At 43.9% G+C, this 26,184-nt stretch overlaps 1 pseudogene; it reads left to right on the forward strand.

Moving 5' to 3' along the window:
- Positions 1–3,083: 3,083 nt before the first annotated feature.
- Positions 3,084–12,903, forward strand: LOC115128766 (prolyl endopeptidase-like; annotated as a pseudogene).
- Positions 12,904–26,184: the final 13,281 nt, after the last annotated feature.

Here is a 26,184-nt window from a genome sequence, read left to right on the forward strand (position 1 = left end):
AAAAGTAAAGATACCTTAATAGAAAATACTCAAGTAAAAGTAAAAGTCACCCAGTAAAATACTACTTGAGAAAAATCTAAAAGTATTTGGTTTGAAATATACTTAAGAATCAAAAGTAAAAGTGTAAATAATATAAAATTCCTTATTTTAAGCAAACCAGACGGCCTAATTTTCTTGTTTATTTTAATTTACGGACGAAGCATGTGTTTAGTGAGTCCGTCAGATCAGAGGCAGTAGGGATGACCAGGGATGTTCTCTTGATGTGTGTGAATTTCTTGCAAAGCATTCAAAATGTAACAAGTGCTTTTGGGTGTCAAGGAAAATGTATGGAGTAAAAAGTATATAATTTTCTTTAGGAATTGAGTAAAGTAAAAGACTGTCAAAAATATAAATAGTGAGTACAGATACCCCCCAAAAACTACTTAAGTAAAAATACTTGAAAGTACTACTTAAGTACTTTACACCACTTGCTATAGCCTTGAAATAATTGCAATAATATAGCCTAAATAATTCATTATCATTCCTTCTTAGGCGCCCTGTCTGGTTCATGACCTATTTAGATTGTTTATATGCTGTTTAATGTGATATGTAGCCTATTTTTAAATTATGTCCGCTTCTTACAGTCACATTTTCATGCTTATTCAAATAATTTTCATTCAAATCTATATGGTTTGGTTTCAATACTTATAAAGAAATTGGTAGGTCCAGGTAGTCACAAAAATAGATGGTTAAATTGTGATTTTAATTAACGAATTTGGAGCTGCAGTGTGTTTTCCTGTGAGTGCGGCGCGGTCTTTAGCGCCGTTGTCCGGGTAATCAACCGTTTTTTGGCACAATTTGGTGAAAGCACCGAAGCCTTCAGAAAACCCATCACTACAACTGCTCATACAAGAGAGGAAGCAACATCGAGATAGAGGACTCATCTTTGTCACCAGGAGGGATCAGCCAATGAAGTTGGAAGCCCCACCCAGTTGACTCGATTAAAATGGTGGAAGCCCTCCGTGGTCCTGTCCATGCTCATACTGCCTTTTGGCCACTAAAGGCCTCTGTCGTTCTCTATGGGAAATGAACAGATTAGGAACTCAAATACAGCTGCCGCTACAAGAGAGGAAACCGGTTAGAAAGCAGTTTAACTTATTGAGTGTAGGGGGCAGTATTTTCATTTTTGGCTAAAAAACATACTCATTTGAAACTGCCTATTTCTCAGCCCCAGAAACTAGAATATACATATAATTGTCAGATTAGGATAGAAAACTCTAAAGTTTCCAAAACTGTAAAAATATTGTCTGTGAGTATAACAGGACTGATATTGCAGGCGAAAGCCTGAGGAAAATCCAATCAGGGAGTGCCTCTTATTTTGAAACCTCTCTGTTCCTATGCATGCCTATCCTATCATTTAAAGGGATATCAACCAGATTCATTTTTCTATGGCTTCCCTAAGGTGTCAGTCTTTAGACGTAGTTTCAGGCTTTTATTTTTTATAAATGAGCGTGAAAGATCGCATTGCATAAGTTGATAGGTGGGGGCTCTCAGAGTGAGTTTTGCGCTATAGAGTAAAGTGACCATTGTTCCTCCCGGTCCTATTGAAAAAGCTACACACTCGGTTGATATATTATCGAATATATATTTGAAAAACAACCTGAAGATTGATTATATGTCATGTATTGTCATGTTATGTCTTGTCCCTGTGCTTTCTCTTCTCTTCGTTTCCCCCTGCTGGTCGTATTAGGTTACTTTCTCTCTCTCTATCTCTCTCTCTCTCTATCGTTCCGTTCCTGCTCCCAGCTGTTCCTCATTCTCCTAACGACCTCGTTTACTCTCTCACACCTGTCCCCTCTTTTGCCCTCTGATTAAGTCTCTATTTCTCTCTCTGTTTCTGCTTCTGTCCTTGTCGGATTCTTGTTTGCTTTGCCCTTGTCCCGTCCTGTCGTAATCTGCCTCTTCATCAGATGCTGCGTGTGAGCAGGTGTCTCTGTCCTCTACGGCCCGCGCCTACCCGGAGGGACCAGCAGTCTGTTGCCGCTAGCCCTGCTATTCTCCTCTACTACTAGAAGGGGGACTCTCCTGTAAAGATAGAGGATTTATGTTTTCCCTGTTTGGACATCTCCTGTAAAGATTGAGGATTTATGTTTTCCCTGTTTGGACATTAAAAGACTCTGTTTCTGTTAAATCGCTTTTGGGTCCTCACTCACCTGCATAACATTATAAAAAACATTTGACATGTTTCTGTGGACATTATGGATATTATTTGGAATATACATCTGCGTTGTCGTGACCGCTCTTTCCTGTGGATTTCTGAACATAACGCGACAAACAAACGTGGGTATTTTGGGTATGAAAATAATCTTTATGGAACAAAAGGAACATTTGTTGTGTAACTGGGAGTCTCGTGAGTGAAAACATCCAAAGATCAAAGGTAAACAATTTTTTTGATTGCTTTTCTGATTTTCGTGACCTAGCTACTTAATGCTTAGTGTACATAATGTTATGCTATGCTATCGATAAACTTACAAACGCTTGGATTCCTTTCGCTGTAAAGCATCATTTCAAAATCTGAGACGACAGATGGATTAACAAAAGGCTTAGCTGTGTTTTGCAATATTGCACTTGTGATTTCATGAATATGAATATTTTTTAGTAATATTATTTGACTGTGGCGCTATGCTATTCAGCGGTTGCTGAAGGACAATTATCCCGCTACCGGGATGGGTAGCGTCAACAAGTTAAGGACTAATCAAAAGGATTCAGTGCTGAGCTGGAACAAAAGCCTACACACTTATTTCCAAGAAAATGCACAAAAAGAGGTAACTACGCAATAACTGCATGTGTGAAACTTACTCCTCAGCCTTGGCACTACCCAGACTCTCCCTAAAGCTGGCTTTCTGACCAAACTGAGCATCTGGGAAGAAGAAGAAGAAGAAGGACCATGGTCAGGGAGGTGACCAAGAACCCATTGACCACTGACGAAATGACAGAGTTCTTTAGTTGAGATGGGAGTACCAGCCAGAAGGACAACAGTCTCTACAGCACTTCACCAATCTGGGCTTCATAGGTGAGTGAGCAGGCTGAAGCAACTCCTGAGAATGACGGCAAGCCTGGAGTTTGTAAAAAGGCATGTGAAAGACTGCGAGCATAAGGCAAAAGATTCTGTGGTCTGGTGAGACGACAACGTAAACCGCTATGTCTAGAGAAAACCTGGCATCACCTGTCTAACACCAAACCTACCGTGAAGCATGGTGGTGACAGTATCATGCTATGGGGATGTTTTTCAGTGGCAGGGACTGGAAGACTGGTAGGGCTAGAGGGAATAATGAATGGAGCCAAATGCAGGCAAATCCTTAACGAGAACCTGCTTCAGAGTGCAAGCTACCTTAGACTGGGGCAAAGATTTACATTCCAACAGGACAATGACCCCAAGCATACAGTCAAATAAATGCTGGAATGGCTTCAGAACAAGAATGTGAAAGTCCTTCAGTGGCCCAGCCAAAGCCCAGACTTGAATCTCATTGAACATCTGTAGAAAGACTTGAAGATTGCTGCTCCCATCTAATTTAAGAGCTTGAGAAAATCTGCAAATCCAGATGTGCAAAGCTGGTACAGACATACCCAAGATGACTTAAAGCTTTAATCACCGCCAAACGTGCTTCTACAAAGTATTGACTCAGGTGTGAATACTTACGTAAATGAGTTCTAAATTTCATTTTCAATACACTTGCTAACATTTCTAAGAATGTTTTCACTTTGTCATTATGTGTCTATTTCATATTTTTTAAATTCAGGCTGTAACATAACAAAATGTGGAATAAATCAAGGAGTATACTTTTTGAAGGCACTGTATGTGTGTCTGATGCTCTCCGTGGTGGAACAAATATAACTGGTTTCCTCGGTCCATAGGTATTTCTACTTCCATAACCAGGGCCTGCAGAACCAGGATGCGCTCTGTGTGCAGGATTCTCTGGACGGACCGGCCACAATCTTCTTTGACCCAAACACACTGTCTGCGGATGGTACTGTAGCCTTGAAGAGTGAGCTGATTACTGTAATACAACATTTTATAGTGTATTTGCGTGTATGTCTCAACCTCAGTCCTCACAATTCCTCCTCCTCTCTTGTAAAGCAATTGACATTTCTATTCTGTCATTAGATTTTATTGCTCTGACAAAGGTGGAGTATATTGCTAAAAAACACAAATGATAGGCCCACTTTACATTATACATTATAATATCACACAATGTAATATCTATTTTTCCTTTTCCTCTCTCCTTACCTCGCTCTCCTTCTCCTTTCAGTGGGGCGCTTGTCTGAGGAGTGCGAGTACTTTGCGTATGGCCTGAGCTCCAGTGGCTCCGACTGGGTGACAGTGCACTTCCTAAAGGCTGATGACCTCATGACGCTGCCTGATGTCCTGGACAGGGTGAAGTTCAGCTGCCTGGCCTGGACCCACGATGCCCGCGGGGTGTTTTATAATTGTTACCCCCGGCAGGACGGCAAGGCTGATGGTGAGACACACACACACACACACACACACTCATGAAATCTACTGTATACAGTACAACATAGTATACAGTGCATTCAGAAATTATTCAGACATCTTGACTTGTTGCACTTTGTTACGTTACAGCCTTATTCTAAAATTGATTCAATTGTTTTTCCTGATCACTCCTCTGACAAAGCAAAAACTGAAATATCACTTTTACATAAGATTTCAGACCCTTTACTCAATACCTTGTTTGAAGAACCTTTGACAGTGATTACAGCCTTGAGTCTTCTTGGGTATGATGCTACAAGCTTGGCACACCTGTATTTGGGGAGTTGCTCCCATTCTTCTCTGCAGATCCTCTCAAGCTCTGTCAGGTTTTCCAGAGATGTTCAATCAGGTTCAAGTCCAGCTGGGCCACTCAAGGACATTCAGAGACTTGTCCCGAAGCCACCTCCTGCATTGTCTTGGCTGTGTGCTTAAGGTCATTGTCCTGTTGGAAGGTGAACCTCCGACCCAGTCTGAGGTCCTGAGCGCTCTGGAGCAGGTTTTCATCAAGGATCTCTCTGTACTTTGCTTCGTTCATCTTTCCCTCGATCCTGACTAGTCTCCCTGTCCCTTCCTCTGAAAAATATTCCCACAGCATGATGCTGCCACCACCATGTTTCACCCTAGGGATAATGCCAGGTTTCCTCCAAACATGACGCTTGGCATTAAGACCAAAGAGTTCAATCTTGGTTTCATCAGACCAGAGCAGCTTGTTTCTCATGGTCTGAGAGTCCTTTAGGTGCCTTTTGGCAAACTCCAAGCCGGCTGTCATGTGCATTTTACTGAGGAGTGGCTTCCATCTGGCCACTCTACCATAAAGGCCTGATTGTTTGAGTGCTGCAAAGATCGGTGTCCTTCTTGAAGGTTCTCCCATCTCCACAGAGGAACTCTAGAGCTCTGTCAGAGATTCTTGGTCACTTCCCTGACCAAGGCCCTTCTCCCCCAACTACTCAGTTTGGCTGGGCGGCCAGCTCTAGAAAGTCTAGTCTTGGTGGTTCCAAACTTCTTCCATATAAGAATGATGGAGGCCACTGTCTTCTTGGGAACCTTCAATGCTGCAGACATTGGTACTCTTCCCCAGATCTGTGACTCTTATGCGTTCCTGTCTCGGAGCTCAATGGACAATTCCTTCGACTTAATGGCTTATTTTTTCCTTTGTCATGTGGGTCCAACTGTAGGACCTTATATAGACCGGTGTGTGCCTTTCCAAATCATGTCCAATCAATTGAATTGACCACAGGTAGTCTCCAAGTTTTAGAAAGAAACATCGCAAGAATGATCATTCGAAACAGGATGCACCTGAGCTCAATTTCGAGTCTGAAAACAAAGGGCCTGAATAGTTATGTCAATAATTTGTTTTTTAATTTGAATACATTTGCAAACATTTCTTAAAACCTGTTTTCACTTTGCCATTATGGGGTATTGTGTGTAGATTGATGAGGACTTTATTTTATTTGACCCATTTTGGAATAAAGCTGAAACGTAACAAAATGTGGAAAAAGGGAAGGGGTCTGAATACTTTCTGAATGCACTGTACCTACTGTACAAGTGCACAGACACGTTGAAAAACACACAGCTTTCTGCATTGCTCCACAGGCACAGAGACCACATCCAACCTCAATCAGAAACTCTACTACCATGTGATCGGCACCAACCAATCAGAGGACATCCTGGTGGCTGAGTTTCCTGACCATCCAAAATGGCAGAGTGGAGTAACAGTGAGTTTAAAGAGAATGTTTTTTCTTTACATTTCTCACCTGTTGTCCACCACATTCTCCATATGAATCTACTGCTATTACACTGTCACTCTTTTTCTCAGCTCCCTCACTTCTCTCCTCCACCTTGTTTGACTCTTTCTCAATCCCGGAGCGATCTTATGATCTCAGTTTGTAAGTAATGACTTGCATTGTTCATGTAGGGATAGCATCAGCTAGTGCTAAAGCGTCAAATTATTTGTATTTCTCACTCACCCTCCTTGTCCCCCCCTCTCTCACAATCTTACTCTCTCTGTCTCCCCGCATCTTCTTTCTCTCTCGCTCTCTCCAGGTGTCGGATGACGGCAGGTATGCAGTGCTCAACATCACAGAAGGCTGTGAGCCATTCAACCAGCTGTGATACTGTGACCCGGAGAAGCTACCCAATGGCATCACAGGTCTGTCCCTACCATTTTAATCAGACCCTGTATGAATACCTGACGTCATAGGTGTGTCTCAATTCTAGCTCTTATTGTCCTGTACAGATGCAGTAAAACATTTGGTAGTTGATTTCCAACTGCACAGGACCAAGAAAAATACATCGAAACTGAATGAGATTTTTCACTTCAAAGTAAAAAAATGGACTAAATTATTCACAAGTTAATGTGGTTGGAGGAAAGGGATTGTCATTTACTCTAACTTTATCTCACCTGTGGCAAGTTTGCTACAGGGTAAATATAGCCATTCAACTACATTCTGCTCCATTGCACTCGCTTGTATGTTGCATGTGTGCCAATATATTTGACTGCATCTGTACCTATAGACCTGCTGCCTTGGGTGAAGCTGGTGCACAACTTTGAGGCGCAGTACTCTTACATCACCAACGAGGGCAGTGTGTTCACCTTCCGCACCAACCTGGACGCCCCTCGCTACTGCCTGATCAACATTGACCTGGCGACACCAAACAAGGAGCACTGGAGGACCTATCTACCCCAGCACGACAAAGACGTCCTGGGTAAGAGAAACCTGAGCAGTGGTATCCAACCCTGGTTCTGGAGACCTACAGGGTGTGCAGGATTTTGTTCCAGCCCACCACTAAAACAAGTGATATGACCTAATGACCTAATCATGCTGATGGTGATAAGCCAAATGTGTTTTTCGTGCTGGGTTGAAACTCAAATTTGAGTTTCTGTGTGAGTATCCAGGATCAGGGTTGGAGCCCGCTAAAGGAGGTAAAATAAGTTTGGTATGGTCAGGCTACTTGCCAAGTTTCACTTTTTAGATTTGAATATTTATGTGTCAGTCTATCAACCACAGTGAGTGGAAAGTTCGTGGTCTTGGTTAACCCACTTTCGCCGTAGCATGCAACTTTGCAAGTACGGGAACGTTGTCTCAATGAATCCCGTTTTAAAATCTATCACCTGCGAGATGTTTGTGACGTAGCAAGCAATTTTTCTCAGCCCTAGTTCATAAGATACTTCCAGGCATTGTAAGATCTGGCACGCGTCTTCAATGTAGTCGGGCAGGAACGGGTCATATGTGAGTTACCTCTCATTTAAAGTTTGTGCCTTTGACGTACCACAAGGATGTTCTTCACCAAACCATATTGGTACCATATTGACTAATATCATTAGAGCAGTGGTGTGTCATCTGCCTATCATTCTGTTAGCTGAGGGATTTGAATCAGTACTGGAAGTGGGGCCACAGATGTTTACTGCCGTATCTGTGGTTGAGGGTGTGCTTTGAAGGTTTTAGGAGGTTCTACCAGGTGCTTTGCGATGTATGCTCAGTGTATTAAGGGCCGTGGGTGTGTGGCTCTCTCTATCTCTCGCCATTCCTAGAACAATACACACACGTGAGTATAACGTTAACAGCGTGTACTGTACATACGCACACTGTTGGAAATCAGCAAATTCAAGCGACATTATTGACATTTGTTCTATTTATACTCGACTTGACTTACTAGCATTGCACTTCTTCGTTTTGGTTGAACTCCCCATACTAGAATATCCAGTGTAGTTGCTGTGTCTTAGACAAAGATCACTTGAGAGGGGAAAGGAGTTAAACAGGAAGTCTGTGTCCCATGCTGTACTACAATTACAAAAAGCAGACTGCCATCTATTGGACGAGAGAAAGAACAGCGTGTGAAGAATGCCTAACACAGTGTACTTCAACATTGTGAAACAAAACAGAAATTGCATCCCCCTTGCAATAATTTGCCATGAAATTGGATCCTATATATGTCAGGTCATTGTTGCGTTATGCCTTCCTTATAATCCAAGGCCAGTTTCATTATTTAGCTGCCAATGGTTCAAGTTTTAAACAGAAATAACTGATTCTAGACGTGTTGATATGCTCAGAAGGAACCCAAGTAGCCTACATGTAAGAATTGTCTGTCTTCCTTATAGGCTCTGTGGCCTGTGTGAACCAGCTCCACCTGCTGGTCAACTATGTCCATGACGTGAAGGACATCCTGCAGTTGTATGAGCTGTCCACTGGTGGTCTGGTCAGAATCTGCCTCTGGACGTGGGCACTGTGGTGAGCCTCAGCTGTAAGAAGAAACACTTCGACTTCTTCTACAAGTTCACCTCCTTCACCACGCCAGGTACTGGATTGTCTCCTAGGGGATAGTCAACTTATTTTGTGGTGTTAGACATGAAAAGGATATGGGATTTTCATTGGCATTAGGGTTAATATTCACACTGTTAGTATGGAGTGGCTTACATTCAACACAAAGGATGACTAGCTTTCAATACCACGGTTTGGGTACAATCCCTGCCAACGTCCTTATTATCTATAACCTTTGACCTCTCTAGGACCTCTAACCCCTATGTGTCATGTCTCTCCCCGGTGTGATTTACCACTGTGACCTGAGCCAAGCGTCTCCAGAACCCACAGTGTTCAGACAGGTGGAGGTGAAGGGTATTCAACAGGAGGACTATGAACTATGAGACCAACCAGGTAAGACAACAGCAGATTACAACTACTTACAGTAACAACTTAACGGTATCTTGACACTTTCACTATGACAATATTGCTGTGTGTTTCAGGAGTTTTACACCAGTAAGGATGGAACTTAAATCCCCATGTTCCTGGTGCATGCCCAGGGTCTTAAGAAGGACGGATCACACCCTGTCTTCCTGTACGGATATGGAGGCTTTGAGAACTCTATCCAACCATACTACAAGTTGGTATCACAACGCATGGACCTCCAACAGAACATGATGAATCTTTCCCCTCCAGGAATTCACAAGTATAGAATTCATCCAAGTGAACCGTATTCTGAGTCGGTGTGATTTGAGTGACGTCGATGTGACGTCCATCACCCCTCCCCTCGCTGTCTCTCTCGCTCTGTCAGTGTTGCATACCTGCTGTTTGTGAGACACCTGGGGGGAATCCTGGCTATAGCCAACATCTGAGGAGGAGGGGAGTACGGACAGACCTGGCACAAAGGTACTGTATCTTCCCCACATAAAGACGCATAGAAATAGGTTAAATAAAGCAACAGGCTGGGGGCTGTGATTCGCTAGTTTTATATTCACTAGCACAGCTTTCCACTGTTTTGTCTTCACCTGCCATGCTTGGGGGGGGGGGGTAAGATGAGGAATGGAAACTATTGTAGCTTTGACTGTTGATACTCGGCCCCAGTCTCTCTGTTTAGTTGGCAGAGCATGGCGCTTGCAAGGCCAGGATAGTGTGGAAAAGTGTCTGCTAAATGACATGTGATCTATGGACTATGGCAGTATCCCTTCTAGAGTTGAAATCCTTCTTCTGTCTAGGTGGTACCCTGGGGAACAAGCAGAATTGCTTTGATGACTTCCGGTGTGCAGCTGAGTATCTGATCCAGGAGAACTACACCATAGCCAGCTGCATAGCCATCAACAGCGCCCCCAACGGGGGACTGCTCGTGGGTATGGAGAGGGGATGGCATTTAAGGCCATCTTTCTAAATTGTCTCCTAGTTCGGTCAATCATAACCGCATTCTCTTTAAATGTTTTATATCTTCAGTATAATTGTTAATGTAAAGTCCATCAACTAGTATTTTTCTACTTAGCTACTATTAATTCAGTGATTACACAGCACCTGCTGGTCAACTATGTTGACCAGCAGGTGCTATGTTAGCTACATCATTTTAAAAGACTGCCAACCATATTGCATTGTACAAATCCAACTAAAGAGTACTTCCTTATTTTAAGTGACTATTTAGGATAGATTGGATGTTGCTGTTGTGTGTGTGTGTGTGTGTGTGTGTGTGTGTGTGTGTGTGTGTGTGTGTGTGTGTGTGTGTGTGTGTGTGTGTGTGTGTGTGTGTGTGTGTGCCAGTGTGTGTGTGTGTGTGCCAGCGTGTGTGTGTGTGCCAGCGTGTGTGTGTGTCAAAGAGTGAGTCGGGTATGTTTAAGTGTAAGACAGGTCTCTCTCTCTCTATAGCATGAAACACATGGAGAATCTCACAGCCGATAGATTGCCGATAGGTATTTATCACACCTGTTCCTTCTTTTGCTAGAACAAAAGCGGTACCTGTTGCATGCCGACCCGGTGGTGATGAACTTACCGACTGTTGTCAGTGGCAAACAACTTCACAACTTCACTTTTCACTTTTAATAGGGATTTTTTCCCTTTACATCCACGTATGAGCCAGTCACACTGTTCAGTGGTGCTAAGTACTGTCAGCAGGCAAATGTTTTACAATCCTACTGGTGTCTATGGCCATTTAGGAAAGATGTGTGTGTGTGTGTGTGTGTGTGTGTGTGTGTGTGTGTGTGTGTTGGGTATGTTTTAGAAGTGTAATTAATCATATAACAAGTGTAAGACATGTCTTTCTATCTCTCTCTCTCTCACACAGAGAGAGTCATGTCTCTGGGTCCACACACACACACACACACACACACACACGCACACTTTCAAACCCATTGGTGTGTGTGAATCAGTGTCCGGACCTGTTTGGCTGTGCTGTGGCTAAGGTTAGGGTGATGGACATGCTCAAGTTCCACAAGTTTACCATCAGCCACGCCTGGACCACTGACTACGGCTGTGCAGACCACCCTGAGCAGTTCAAATGGTTCATCAAGTAAGTCTGGCATACTCAAATCACACACTTAACATACAACTCATACTGAACATAAACACAAATGCATTGGACGCCACATTGTAGCTCTGCATGTAATTTGTACAATAAATATTTGGTAGAACTCAATTATCTCTTTCTCCCTCCTCTCACCCTCAGGTACTCCCCTCTCCACAACCTCCCCCCTCCACCTCACATTGGCGCTGCCTACCCTGCCATGCTCCTACTGACTGGTGACCATGATGACCGGGTGGTGCCCCGCCACACCCTGAAGTACTGTGCCACACTGCAGCACGGTGTGGGCAACATCCCCGGGCAGGCCCAGCCTCTTATGGTTCGGGTAGACACCCGCAGTGGGCACGGGGTGGGAAAGCCTACCACTAAGGCAATCCTGGAGGATACACACGTCTTCTCCTTCATCGCTCAGACACTGGGGCTGAGCTGGAGAGAGTGAGGAGGAAGAGAGGGGAGTGAAGAGCTAGAGCAGTGGTCGCCAACCTTTTCTGAGTCAAGATCACTTTCGTAGTCAAAAAGCAAGCCGAGATCTACCACCCAGATTTTTTTTAAACAGGACTTAAAAAATGGAACATTAACCTAATAAAAACAGTTCTGTAGGAATGAGGTTTGTGCTGTAGGCCTAGTACATTATCACTGCATATTGGCTATATGCCTGGCCTGCCAATATTGTTCTTCTCAGACCATATTATATTTTAAAAAACTCAAGCTTTGATAATAAAATAGATCAGTTGGAGTAGCACTTGTGAGGCAAAGCTCGCAAGTGCGAGCATAAATTGAAATAATTTGCAAACAATTTGCTTTTTATTTTACTGGACTGATGGGACCTGAATCTGATGGTCATGGTGCTATCGAGACAACTGGGTTCTCTGAAAAAAACGAGGTCAATGAGGGATCTTCAATTCGGATTTCTAGAAAGATGTGTGAGTTTCCGACTTGGATGACCGCTCCAAACTATTTTTCCCATCCGGATAAAAAAATGTCCCCAAGTTCCCAGTTGTCTTGAACGCTCGGAAGTCAGAGATTTCCGAGTTGCCTGTTGTTTTGAACTCGGCATTAGTCACATCAGCAGGGAGGGAGAGGGTTTGCCTCTCACTGTCCCTGCTCTCTCCTTCCTTTCCTCTGGTGAGACTGACCAGAGAGGGGACACAGTCTTCCACCTGATGGCGAAACTCGAGTCGCACAACAAATGTTGTTCCTATGTCCAAAGAAAGTGAAATATTCCTCAATATTAATTCAAATAGACTCGACGAGCTGCTAACAGTAATAGAAACGCAGGGATATCAATACACCTGGGTAGTCATTGTAGGGTGATTCTGTAACTCCTCTCTATGTCCTCGGGGTACATGTTTAGGATTTTATTTCAATAATAAAAATAGAAGGTAATTTGTATGTTAAGTTCACACTACAATCACCTCAGAATTTTTTAACACCTCTCTATCAACTTATTTTGCTACTCGAACATCACTGTTTTGCCCTTGTCCCCGACCCAGACCTTTGAGCTTCTACTATGTTTTTTTCTATGAGAAAGCATAAATAATTACACATTACATGTTATCTATTAGAGAAAAAAAAGAGTCAATGAAATAAAATCTATATCAATATTTGTGAGTATGCCGTTTATTGTTCATTTTTTACACCAAATATATCTGTCTTGGCAGTGGTGTCATTTCCATCAGAGGACAAATTCCTCATTTAAGAACATTTTTTCAAGAGAATGTTCATGTGGTTACCGTGGAAACTTATGGTGACACTGAAGCACATGGCTGCAGCAAACATTTGTTCCAGATGTGATGTCCAAAAGTTGAAGAAAAATATGTCAGTCATTTCCAAACAGGCTATCATTTCTTTCAATTGTGGTAGAATTTTGTAAGAATGTGTACATTTTATGTATTTGGTGTAAACTATGTGCTAGTTGTAATACTAGCCAAAGCATTCTGAACAGCCTGTAATTTTTCTCCAAAAACTAGAAGCCTCATTTCCATCAGTAATTTCCATCAAACTTAACTGTGGTGGAAATAAATGACAGAATGTGGTGGAAATGACAAATTCATTCTGTTATTAGTTTTTTTAACTTTAGGCTGATTTAATCATGTTTTAAACGCATTTAATCTATTAAATGTTCCAATGTGTGCACTAGTTGGAAACTAAGTAGTATTTACCTTTGTAAACAGCACAGAGGTCACAGACATACTGTAAAAACTAAATAAAAAATGAACCTATAAAATTCCAGGAACATCTGCAAAAAGCCAGGAAGAGATACTGGAAGAAAAAAGAGAATGGAGAAGTGAAATCTCTCTGAGCTTACAAAGCCAGAACAAAGAAGCAAGAGATGGCAATGGAAATGTAACCAACGGAATAGAAGACAGACTTTAAAGAGAACAGTTGCAATGGAGACCAACCCATCAGGAAACACACCACCTCAGTCACCAGATGACTTGCAGCCAGAACATGCCAACATACCTGCTCCTAACTTACCTGCCCCTGATACATGCCAACATACCTGCTCCTAACTTACCTGCCCCTGATACATGCCAACATACCTGCTCCTAACTTACCTGCCCCTGATACATGCCAACATACCTGCTCCTAACTTACCTGCCCCTGATACATGCCAACAACCCTGCTCCTAACTTACCTGCCCCTGATACATGTCAACATACCTGCTCCTAACATGTCAACATACCTGCCCCTGATACATGCCAACATACCTGCTCCTAATTTACCTGCCCCTGATACATGCCAACATACCTGCTCCTAACTTACCTGCCCCTGATACATGCCAACATACCTGCTCCTAACTTACCTGCCCCTGATACATGCCAACATACCTGCTCCTAACTTACCTGCCCCTGATACATGCCAACATACCTGCTCCTAACTTACCTGCCCCTGATACATGCCAACATACCTGCTCCTAACTTACCTGCCCCTGATACATGCCAACATACCTGCTCCTAACTTACCTGCCCCTGATACATGCCAACATACCTGCTCCTAACTTACCTGCCCCTGCCAACATACCTGCTCCTAACTTACCTGCCCCTGATACATGCCAACATACCTGCTCCTAACTTACCTGCCCCTGATACATGCCAACATACCTGCTCCTAACTTACCTGCCCCTGATACATGCCAACATACCTGCTCCTAACTTACCTGCCCCTGATACATGCCAACATACCTGCTCCTAACTTACCTGCCCCTGATACATGCCAACATACCTGCTCCTAACTTACCTGCCCCTGATACATGCCAACATACCTGCTCCTAACTTACCTGCCCCTGATACATGCCAACATACCTGCTCCTAACTTACCTGCCCCTGATACATGCCAACATACCTGCTCCTAACTTACCTGCCCCTGATACATGCCAACATACCTGCTCCTAACTTACCTGCCCCTGATACATGCCAACATACCTGCTCCTAACTTACCTGCCCCTGATACATGCCAACATACCTGCTCCTAACTTACCTGCCCCTGATACATGCCAACATACCTGCTCCTAACTTACCTGCCCCTGATACATGATACATGCCAACATACCTGCTCCTAACTTACCTGCCCCTGATACATGCCAACATACCTGCTCCTAACTTACCTGCCCCTGATACATGCCAACATACCTGCTCCTAACTTACCTGCCCCTGATACATGCCAACATACCTGCTCCTAACTTACCTGCCCCTGATACATGCCAACATACCTGCTCCTAACTTACCTGCCCCTGATACATGCCAACATACCTGCTCCTAACTTACCTGCCCCTGATACATGCCAACATACCTGCTCCTAACTTACCTGCCCCTGATACATGCCAACATACCTGCTCCTAACTTACCTGCCCCTGATACATGCCAACATACCTGCTCCTAACTTACCTGCCCCTGATACATGCCAACATACCTGCTCCTGATAACTTGCTCCTACCCTGCCCCTGATACATGCCAACATACCTGCTCCTAACTTACCTGCCCCTGATACATGCCAACATACCTGCTCCTAACTTACCTGCCCCTGATACATGCCAACATACCTGCTCCTAACTTACCTGCCCCTGATACATGCATGCCAACATACCTGCTCCTAACTTACCTGCCCCTGATACATGCCAACATACCTGCTCCTAACTTACCTGCCCCTGATACATGCCAACATACCTGCTCCTAACTTACCTGCCCCTGATACATGCCAACATACCTGCTCCTAACTTACCTGCCCCTGATACATGCCAACATACCTGCTCCTAACTTACCTGCCCCTGATACATGCCAACATACCTGCTCCTAACTTACCTGCCCCTGATACATGCCAACATACCTGCTCCTAACTTACCTGCCCCTGATACATGCCAACATACCTGCTCCTAACTTACCTGCCCCTGATACATGCCAACATACCTGCTCTAACTTACCTGCCCCTGATACATGCCAACATACCTGCTCCTAACTTACCTGCCCCTGATACATGCCAACATACCTGCTCCTAACTTACCTGCCCCTGATACATGCCAACATACCTGCTCCTAACTTACCTGCCCCTGATACATGCCAACATACCTGCTCCTAACTTACCTGCCCCTGATACATGCCAACATACCTGCTCCTAACTTACCTGCCCCTGATACATGCCAACATACCTGCTCCTAACTTACCTGCCCCTGATACATGCCAACATACCTGCTCCTAACTTACCTGCCCCTGATACATGCCAACATACCTGCTCCTAACTTACCTGCCCCTGATACATGCCAACATACCTGCTCCTAACTTACCTGCCCTGATACATGCCAACATACCTGCTCCTAACTTACCTGCCCCTGATACATGCCAACATACCTGCTCCTAACTTACCTGCCCCTGATACATGCCAACATACCTGCTCCTAACTTACCTGCCCCTGATACATGCCAACATACCTGCTCCTAACTTACCTGCCCCTGATACATGCCAACATACCTGCTCCTAACTTACCTGCCCCTGATACATGCCAACATACCTGCTCCTAACTTACCTGCCCCTGATACATGCCAACATACCTGCTCCTAACTTACCTGCCCCTGATACATACCTGCCAACATACCTGCTCCTAACTTACCTGCCCCTGATACATGCCAACATACTTGCTCCTAACTTACCTGCCCCTGATACATGCCAACATACCTGCTCCTAACTTACCTGCCCCTGATACATGCCAACATACCTGCTCCTAACTTACCTGCCCCTGATACATGCCAACATACCTGCTCCTAACTTACCTGCCCCTGATACATGCCAACATACCTGCTCCTAACTTACCTGCCCCTGATACATGCCAACATACCTGCTCCTAACTTACCTGCCCCTGATACATGCCAACATACCTGCTCCTAACTTACCTGCCCCTGATACATGCCAACATACCTGCTCCTAACTTACCTGCCCCTGATACATGCCAACATACCTGCTCCTAACTTACCTGCCCCTGATACATGCCAACATACTTGCTCCTAACTTACCTGCCCCTGATACATGCCAACATACCTGCTCGTAACTTACCTGCCCCTGATACATGCCAACATACCTGCTCCTAACTTACCTGCCCCTGATACATGCCAACATACCTGCTCCTAACTTACCTGCCCCTGATACATGCCAACATACCTGCTCCTAACTTACCTGCCCCTGATACATGCCAACATACCTGCTCCTAACTTACCTGCCCCTGATACATGCCAACATACCTGCTCCTAACTTACCTGCCCCTGATACATGCCAACATACCTGCTCCTAACTTACCTGCCCCTGATACATGCCAACATACCTGCTCCTAACTTACCTGCCCCTGATACATGCCAACATACCTGCTCCTAACTTACCTGCCCCTGATACATGTCAACATACCTGATCCTAACTTACCTGCCCCTGATACATGCCAACATACCTGCTCCTAACTTACCTGCCCCTGATACATGCCAACATACCTGCTCCTAACTTACCTGCCCCTGATACATGCCAACATACCTGCTCCTAACTTACCTGCCCCTGATACATGCCAACATACCTGCTCCTAACTTACCTGCCCCTGATACATGTCAACATACCTGCTCCTAACTTACCTGCCCCTGATACATGCCAACATACCTGCTCCTAACTTACCTGCCCCTGATACATGCCAACATACCTGCTCCTAACTTACCTGCCGCTGATTGACTGCATGGTACCCCTTCCCCGTTGTCTGCAACAGGAATGAGAAGTTGAATACTTGCTGGAAGGAAAAAGGTTGGAAGAGGTCGCTCAAAAACATACAGAGATCTTTGCATGACAAATGTCAAACTTGATAATGCTTTACAGAAAGCTGAGAAATACAAAAAAAAAGTATGATTGACTGAAAACGGAGAGAAGATTCCCCAATGACAAAACAGCAAATGAAGGGAACCCCCGAAGAACTTGTGGTGTGGGGGCTGTGCTTTGGCAAAGTGGGTGGGGTTATATCCTTCCTGTTTGGCCCTGTCCGGGGGTGTCCTCGGATGGGGCCACAGTGTCTCCTGACCCCTCCTGTCTCAGCCTCCAGTATTTATGCTGCAGTAGTTTATGTGTCGGGGGGCTGGGGTCAGTTTGTTATATCTGGAGTACTTCTCCTGTCCTATTCGGTGTCCTGTGTGAATCTAAGTGTGCGTTCTCTAATTCTCTCCTTCTCTCTTTCTTTCTCTCTCTTGGAGGACCTGAGCCCTAGGACCATGCCCCAGGACCACCTGACATGATGACTCCTTGCTGTCCCCAGTCCACCTGGCCATGCTGCTGTTCCAGTTTCAACTGACCTGAGCCCTAGGACCATGCCCCAGGACTACCTGACATGATGACTCCTTGCTGTCCCCAGTCCACCTGGCCATGCTGCTGTTCCAGTTTCAACTTCCACCTGACTGTGCTGCTGTTCCAGTTTCAACTTTTCTGCCTTATTATTATTCGACCATGCTGGTCATTTATGAACATTTGAACATCTTGGCCATGTTCTGTTATAATCTCCACCCGGCACAGCCAGAAGAGGACTGGCCACCCCACATAGCCTGGTTCCTCTCTAGGTTTCTTCCTAGGTTTTGGCCTTTCTAGGGAGTTTTTCCTAGCCACCGTGCTTCTACACCTGCATTGCTTGCTGTTTGGGGTTTTAGGCTGGGTTTCTGTACAGCACTTTGAGATATCAGCTGATGTACGAAGGGCTATATAAATACATTTGATTTGATTTGATTAAAACAAAAAGTATGAAAACATGTGTATGAAAAAAGTATGAAAACATTTCAACAGTAGAGCAACAACAGGGGAAAAGGACACACTAACGAGGAACAAGAAGAAAAAGCAGAAGCGCTTCTTGAACGGCACAATTCAGAACCTTTATCAGAAGTTTAAGAGGGAATATTCAGAGATCCAAACGTCCTACTATGAATTCCGCAAATACATCCTTTTTGGGTTGTCAAGACAACAGTCCAGGATAGGGGCACATGCCTCGGCAAACCCACGGGAACCTCCAGTTCATGACAGAAAACTACAGTATCACGAAGTGATGAGCTGCAGAGACATTGAGAACCTTATTGAGTCTTTGTGTGCATGTACAGAGAGTTCTCCCTTTGCCAAGCAAAAGAGCTTTAAACATCTGACTTTGATGCTGGTGAGCAGACATGGTGGTTTGAGTGGAAAAACAAAGCTGAAGAGAGAGAGAGAGAAGAAAAACAAGGTATTGAAGGTACAAGGGTATTGAAAGAGAAGTTGGGGAAACACCTATACATTTGACACGAATACTCCAAACAGAGAATTAAAAGAGGATCTGGGGAAAGAGGAGATCAGAGTGCATATTGACTTTGCAGAGAACTACCTGTGCAAATACACCAGTGAAATCCAAGCAGGTGACCCTCCATACCCGTGTTGGATATATACCACAAATGATACAGTTTCACTTTGCTCAATGAGCTCTTCTATGACCCCTCTGCTATCTGGGCCCATCTCTCAAAAACACAGGCCTACTTCCTTGAGCTCTGCCCATCGGCTACTTTTGGAATCTTACTTTGTCTTATATTAATTAAATGTTTAACAGTGGTTGTTGTTTAAAATGTTTGCAATAAAATATTGTTTTCATAATATATATATATATTTTTTTTTTTTTTTACATTAGATGTCATTACCACCACACCCATATTTGAGGTAAATGAGTATACTATGTATAATTTACATTGATTGATTTGTTTTAGATAGGGAAATCATATGGTTGTTATCATAAAAAGGTAGGGTGGAAATATCTTATTTTTCATGCATAAATGTTTTCAGAAGTCACAAATGCAAGTTTATAGATTCAGGGGTCGGGTTGAATTATTATTAGGAAAACCTTAAATCACTTAATATTCAATTAATCAATGAATGTACACATGGGTTATAAATAAATTGTATGATTTCATTTTCAACCAAAATTGATGTTTAATGACATGATGGAAATGACATTGTCTACGCCTAATTTCGGACAGTTTTCAGAGCCCAAATGCCCGAAGTTGCAGAATCCCCCAGTAGGGAGACTGGCGTTTTTATGTTTTGTAATAGTGTTCAATAAAAACAGTGTTGGCGGTGCTGAATAAACGTAGACATGAACTCATTCATAAAAACAGCAGCTCTTTGCTGTATTCTTTGACAGTCTCTCTCGGCATGGTTTTAAAAGTTATGAAATACCACGTACTGTAGTATCAAACTTTAGTATGGCTGGGGTCGTCGAAGCCGTAGCCCCGGTGATTTGATCTATCGGATTGGCCAGCGCAATATGCACACTATTCAGCCACAGATCTCCGGGTCCGCCGGAGAGCGGAGTTTGTCTTTTCAGACAAATTAAATGCCAACCGGTGCGCAGGGCTTCTGAATCAAGGGCACCCAACATCAACATCGCAACACAAATAAACAGTAAAAGAAGCGCAAGCCTTTATTTCGATGATCAACTAGGAATGCCTTGAAGATCGACGGGTTGGTGACCACCGAGCTAGAGAAAGGTGAGAGAAAAAAGTAGCGGGGGAGATTAGCAGAAATTGAGGAGGTTCTGCAAGAGGAGTATGAATGAGGGAAGGGAGGGACATTTACAGAGTGGCGTGAGGATGAGGAAAGAGAGTAACTTGCGCTGGGAATACAGGTGGTGTTTGACAAACTACTGTACTGTGTTGGCGACTCTTTAGAAATATATTCGTAAAACAAATGAAACCTACAAACAATTTTTCTCGTAAACACCAAATTTGTTACAATGCCGAACTTTTGTATCAATATGTTTTAAATCAAATTGTATTTATTCCATTGTTCTGCCAATTTCGCACGTTTTTAACGCCAACGTTATTTCCTTTTTTAATGGAACTTCTTTTGTGGGTAAGGTGGCTTCCATTATTTTTCTAGGGTGCACTTATCCTCTATACCCAGTAGGTGGGTATGTTGCAACGGAATAGCTATATGGATCCTCAATTCTTGACTGTGCAACCTTTGCTGTCAGCCAGACTGCCCTGGTTTCCAATACAATTAGGAACAGTCCTCACCCATGACTGTTGAGAGTCTTATCAAAGTACTACCCCTCCCCTCCCCCCACCCACAAAACAACACACACACAGAAAATGGATGCCTTGCTCCATTGTGCCATTTATCATAGCCTGAAATCGTTTTGCTTTTGGAAATGGACACATTTCAAGGTCTTTCAGCTTCAAACTCAATCATCAAGTTTGTCAACGACAACAGTGGTAGGCCTGATTACAAATAATGATGAGATGATGAGACGGCCTACAGGGAGGAGGTGAGAGCCCTGGTGGAGTGGTGCCTGGTAAATAACCTGTCCCTCAACGAAACAAAGGAGCTGATCGTCGACTACAGGAGACAGCAGAGAGAGCACTTCCACATCGACAGGGCAGGGTCAAAAGCTTCAAGTTCCTCGGTATGCACATCACTGACGACCTGAAATGGTCCCTTCACACAGATAGTGTGGTGAAGGCACAACAACGTCTCTTCAAACTCAGCAGGCTGAAGAAATTCGTCTTGGCCCCTAAGACTTCTACAGATGCGTCATTGAGAGCATCCTGTGAGGCTGTATTGCGCCGTCCACAATTGCTGTACCAGGCAATTGCACCACCCTAGGGTGCATCGTCGGGAGTACACTGCCTGCCCTCCAGGACATCTACAGCACTCGTGTCATTGGAAGGCCAAGAAGATCATTGAGGACCTCAGCCACCCGAGCCACAGCCTGTTCACCCCGCTACCATCTAGAAGGAGGAGACTACAGGTGCATCAATGCTGAGACCGAGAGACAGCTTCTATTGCCAGGCCATCAGACAGTTAAACAGGCACCACTAGCTGGCCTCTGCCCAGTACCCTGCCCTGAAACATGGGACCAACACTTTTTACATGTTGCGTTTATTTTTTTGTTCAGTATAACTCAAAAGGATATTCAATGTCTTCTTCTTTTTACATTTTTTAACCATATACCAATAGATGTCCTTCTTTGCGAAGCATTGTAAAACCTCCTTAACCTCTTTATGGTTGAATCTGTGTTTGAAATTCAATGCTCAACTGAGGGACCTTACAGATAATTGTGTGTGGGGGCTACAAAGAAGAGGTAGTCATTAAAAAATCATGTTCAACACTTTTTGCACACAGTGAGTCCATGCAACTTACATGAATTGTTAAGCACTCCTGAAATATTTTAGGCTTGCCAAAAAAAATACAATTCAGCTTTTAATTTTGAATTAATTAGCAAAAATGTCTAAAATCATAATTCCACTTGGCCAGTGACACAACAAAATATGGAAAAAGTCAAGGGGTCTGAATACTTCCGAAGACACTGTATATATGACATTGCTCATTCTGATATTTCTTAATTTCTTAATTTTTTACTTTTGAATTATGTGCGTATTGTTTTCTAGGTATTACTACTGCACGGTTGGAGCTAGAAACACAAGCATTTCGCTGCACTTGCGATAACATCTGTAAATATATGTACGCAACCAATCAACTTTGATTTTGACCCTAGCCAACAGGAAGTGGCAAGCTGTTCCAGTGCTGGCTCTGTAAACTGCCCGCCGACCTTCAGGGACAAGCAAACACCTCCGATTAGGCCTCGTTAAGGCTGATGAGCTCATTTGCATCTCTTAGGGGAGGGTATAGGGGTCAGAAGCGGTACCATCCTGGTCTCAGACAGGTATGGGTCTGCACCCCCCCCCCCATGTGCCCCCTTATAATGTCACCAGCCCCCTACACTCTGCGTACCAGGGGTTCTGTTTCCCCCCCATTTAATTTGTATCCAATCGAAGCTTCCCATCATCTCCTCTCACTCTGCAAACTGTGTTCCAGGGGTAGAATCTAATTCAGCTGCGTGACAGATGTTGTGGTCAGTGGCGCGTGCAGTTCAGCTCCCTCGTTAGCAAATTCAGAGCGCACACCTGTTTTACTTATCACATTCCTACTTTCCCACTGCATTGATTTTTTTTTAGGGAGGATGAAAAGTTGCCATTTTGCACACATGGCTGGGTTTGGTGACAGGTGCTGTATGGATGGGGCGGGTTTAGAGGTCATACAGTGACTCTGCCACATAAATCATCTAGAGAGACACTGAATCAGAGGGTGGGGATTACGACGGGGTGGAACTCATCAGACAGGGGATTCAGAAATGCAGGATGCAACTCAGCTATTGGCACTGTTGCACAGGAGAGCAAGGTATTGACTAGCTAAATGATGTTGTTTCGTTTAACATGAGTGTACTATATAGAAAAGGACTTTACCTCCATGTGCAATCTACCTGGTGTGATCAGAGCTTATACACCTTCAGCTATTCCTTTATTTACCTCTATCTTTCCTTAAATCTTTCATCATTAATGCATACATCTGATACGTTAGCGCTGCGTATTCCTCAACACACCTTATTCCCCCCAAACTGTTGGGAACACTCCTTAATTGAGCCCCTTGACCCGGGAAATTGCCAAAATTTGTGCCGAGACGAATGGTCCTGGCACGGCTTTTCCACCTAGCCAAATTAATTATCTGGTGTGTCGTGCGCCCCTACAAACACCATCCGTCAAAGGCTCCCTAATCGATTTATTCACAGACTCCCCGTCTAACACCACTGTGTCTCTCACTCAGTTCACCTGGGGCTAGGGTCACGGCCCAGCTGGTGTTTAATTGTTTGGTCTACCAAGGTGTTTTGTAAGACAAGGAAAGAAACATTTCCTTTTCATGTTGTGTAGTTTTGCATCTAACGGTTGAGTTGGGGTGACGAAAAGGGCAAAAGACACATGGAGATGGTAGAGGGTGGTAGGGTGGCTGTGGCTCGGCCCAAATTTGACAGTCTGGGCACACGCTCGTCTGGCGGGGGCCTAATGGCGTTTTGATGTGTGGCCCCTCTGTCCCTAAGGAATCCTGTCGACAGGCTGAAGGGAAGATCTGCTGCCAAAAAGTCATTTGAAATCAGCCCTGCAAATAACCAGCCACTCCACCCAGAGACAGGAGGTTAAGGCTTTGGTGATTTCACAGTGATTTGTGAAGTTCTATCGTGCTGAGTGTATATAGCTAGCTCAGGTATCCAAAGGAAAAAGCAGACAAGAAAACGAAAGTTTAACAGACTTTGTTAGCCAACTGTATTTTACACATCTTTTTGCCAACTTTTAAAGCTTTTGAATGTGGCCCCATATGCTTGAATATCGGGGCAGGGTTTGTCTTTATGCACACAGCAGAATACGTTTATGCCATGCCTGCTGCTGTTTTCAAAGGGAACAAAGTTACACTTCCCCAAACAAAAAGAAAAGCCACCTTCCTGCAAGGTGCTCTGATGTTTAAAAATACTAATACCTTTGCATTCCTATGCAGGCCCAGGTCTCGGCAGGCGAAAACAAGCTTTTCCTATTTGGTTAAAGAATATGAGTTGCAAACACTAGCAGAGTGACACAACACTCTTTTTTTTCTCATTACAACACATTGAAACAAGATTGTCCATATAATATATGTAGAGCAGCAACCAGGATTGCCCTCCAATAAATAATTAGAGCCTCTTATACGATACCCCCAATCTACCAGAGAGCCCTAGTCTCATCCAAGGGCCACACGTGAGGTTTTGTTTACGAGGGCCTCTTTATGAAGCTGCACTTCAATAAAGTATATCATCCTATTTGTGGGACTAGGTAGTGGAGCCGCAACCAGGATTGCCCTCCAATAAATAATTAGAGCCTCTTATACAATACCCCCAATCTACCAGAGAGCCCTAGTCTCCCTCCAAGGGCCACAATTGATGTTTGGGTTACGAGTTCCTCTTTATTAAGCTGCACTTCAATAAAGTATATCATCCTATTTGTGGGACTAATATGGCCCAATGCGATCCTCAATTAAATATAAATGACATAGCAAATTGAAAAATTAGGAAGGGAGGGAAGGGTAATTTGCTCCCAAACAGGGTAAAACCAATTCATTAGGAGAGTGGAGACAAGAGACAGGGTTACTGTCGTCCATTGATCAGCAGACTTTGAGCGTGGACCTTCATATACTCTCATTGAAGACAGACTGCTTTCTTTTCACTAGTTATACACTGAGTGCACAAAACATTAGGAACACCTTCCTAATATTGAGTTTCACCCCCATTTGCCCGCAAAACAGTCTCAATTTGTCCGGGCATGGACTCTAAAGGTGTCTAACGCGTTCCACAGGGATGCTGTCCTCCATGTTGACTCCAATGGTTCCCTCAGTTGTGTCAAGTTGGCTGGATGTATTTTGGGTGGTGGGGACCATTCTTGATTCACACGGCAAACTGTTGAGCATGAAAAACAAAGCAGCCTTGTAGTTCTTGACACACTCAAACCGGTGCGCCTGGCACCTACTACCATATCCCGTTCAAAGGCACTTTAAATAGTATGTCTTTTTTTTAAAAATCCTTATTTCACCTGTCTTCTTTAACCTACATCTACACTGATTTGAAGTGGATTTAATAAGTGACATCACTAAAGGATCATAGCTTTCACCTGGATTCTGTTCAGTCTACGTCATGGAAAGAGCAGGTATTCCTAATGTTTTGTCCACTCAGTGTAGTTTACAATATACTGCCTTGATATACTGTCAGATAGTAACTGAGTAAGTATGGTTCTGTAAATGTATGCAGTACAATTAGCAATTGAAAAAGGTTGAGGAAAGTATATTGGGAGCCTCTTGATTCTGAGTCTGGACGACAGGTCCATAGAAATGACAGTCGGCTACACGGACCGGTCTTTGTGTGTAGACTATTCAATAGGACATGATTATAGCCTATGCATAAGTGTGTGTTAACTTTCCTGTACATTCTCTGAATACACTGTATAAACTAAAGAGCGGAGGATGAATGTGGATGAATGCGCACCTTGGCACCCTTTATCTTTCTACACTCCATGCCACTCCACACTATCTCTGCAGTGTCAACTATGATCATCTTGGCGCTGTGACAATATCTTCTTAATGTCCTACAGGGAGGTGATTATAGACCTTATCTGTGCTTTGGATCATCTGACACACATCTGTCTCTCCTGGCTTCACTGCAGTAGATGGGTCTCAGTAGACGAATATACTGATATAGGATTTAGAACTACAAAACTGTTGCACTGCTTTCAAAGGCAGCTAGCTGTATGTAAATTAAAGTGTCTATTATCCAGAGCAAAGTAATCTCTATGTATATTGTGAAAATACAGTATCTGACAATTGACTGTGCTTAGTCAAGAAACCTTACCCCTTGGACTGAAATAATACATTAGCTAAGGGTTTCAACTGAATATCGTAGTTGATTGTATGCTGCATGGGAGAGAGAGGGTCAGAACAGAATGTGGTAAACAACAGAACTCGACTCCCACTCATCCACACACAAACACACACACAGGTGGCTGCTGACAAGTCCATC

The sequence above is a fragment of the Oncorhynchus nerka genome, linkage group LG4, assembly GCF_034236695.1.
Source record: "Oncorhynchus nerka isolate Pitt River linkage group LG4, Oner_Uvic_2.0, whole genome shotgun sequence".
In the NCBI taxonomy this organism is placed as follows: domain Eukaryota; kingdom Metazoa; phylum Chordata; class Actinopteri; order Salmoniformes; family Salmonidae; genus Oncorhynchus; species Oncorhynchus nerka.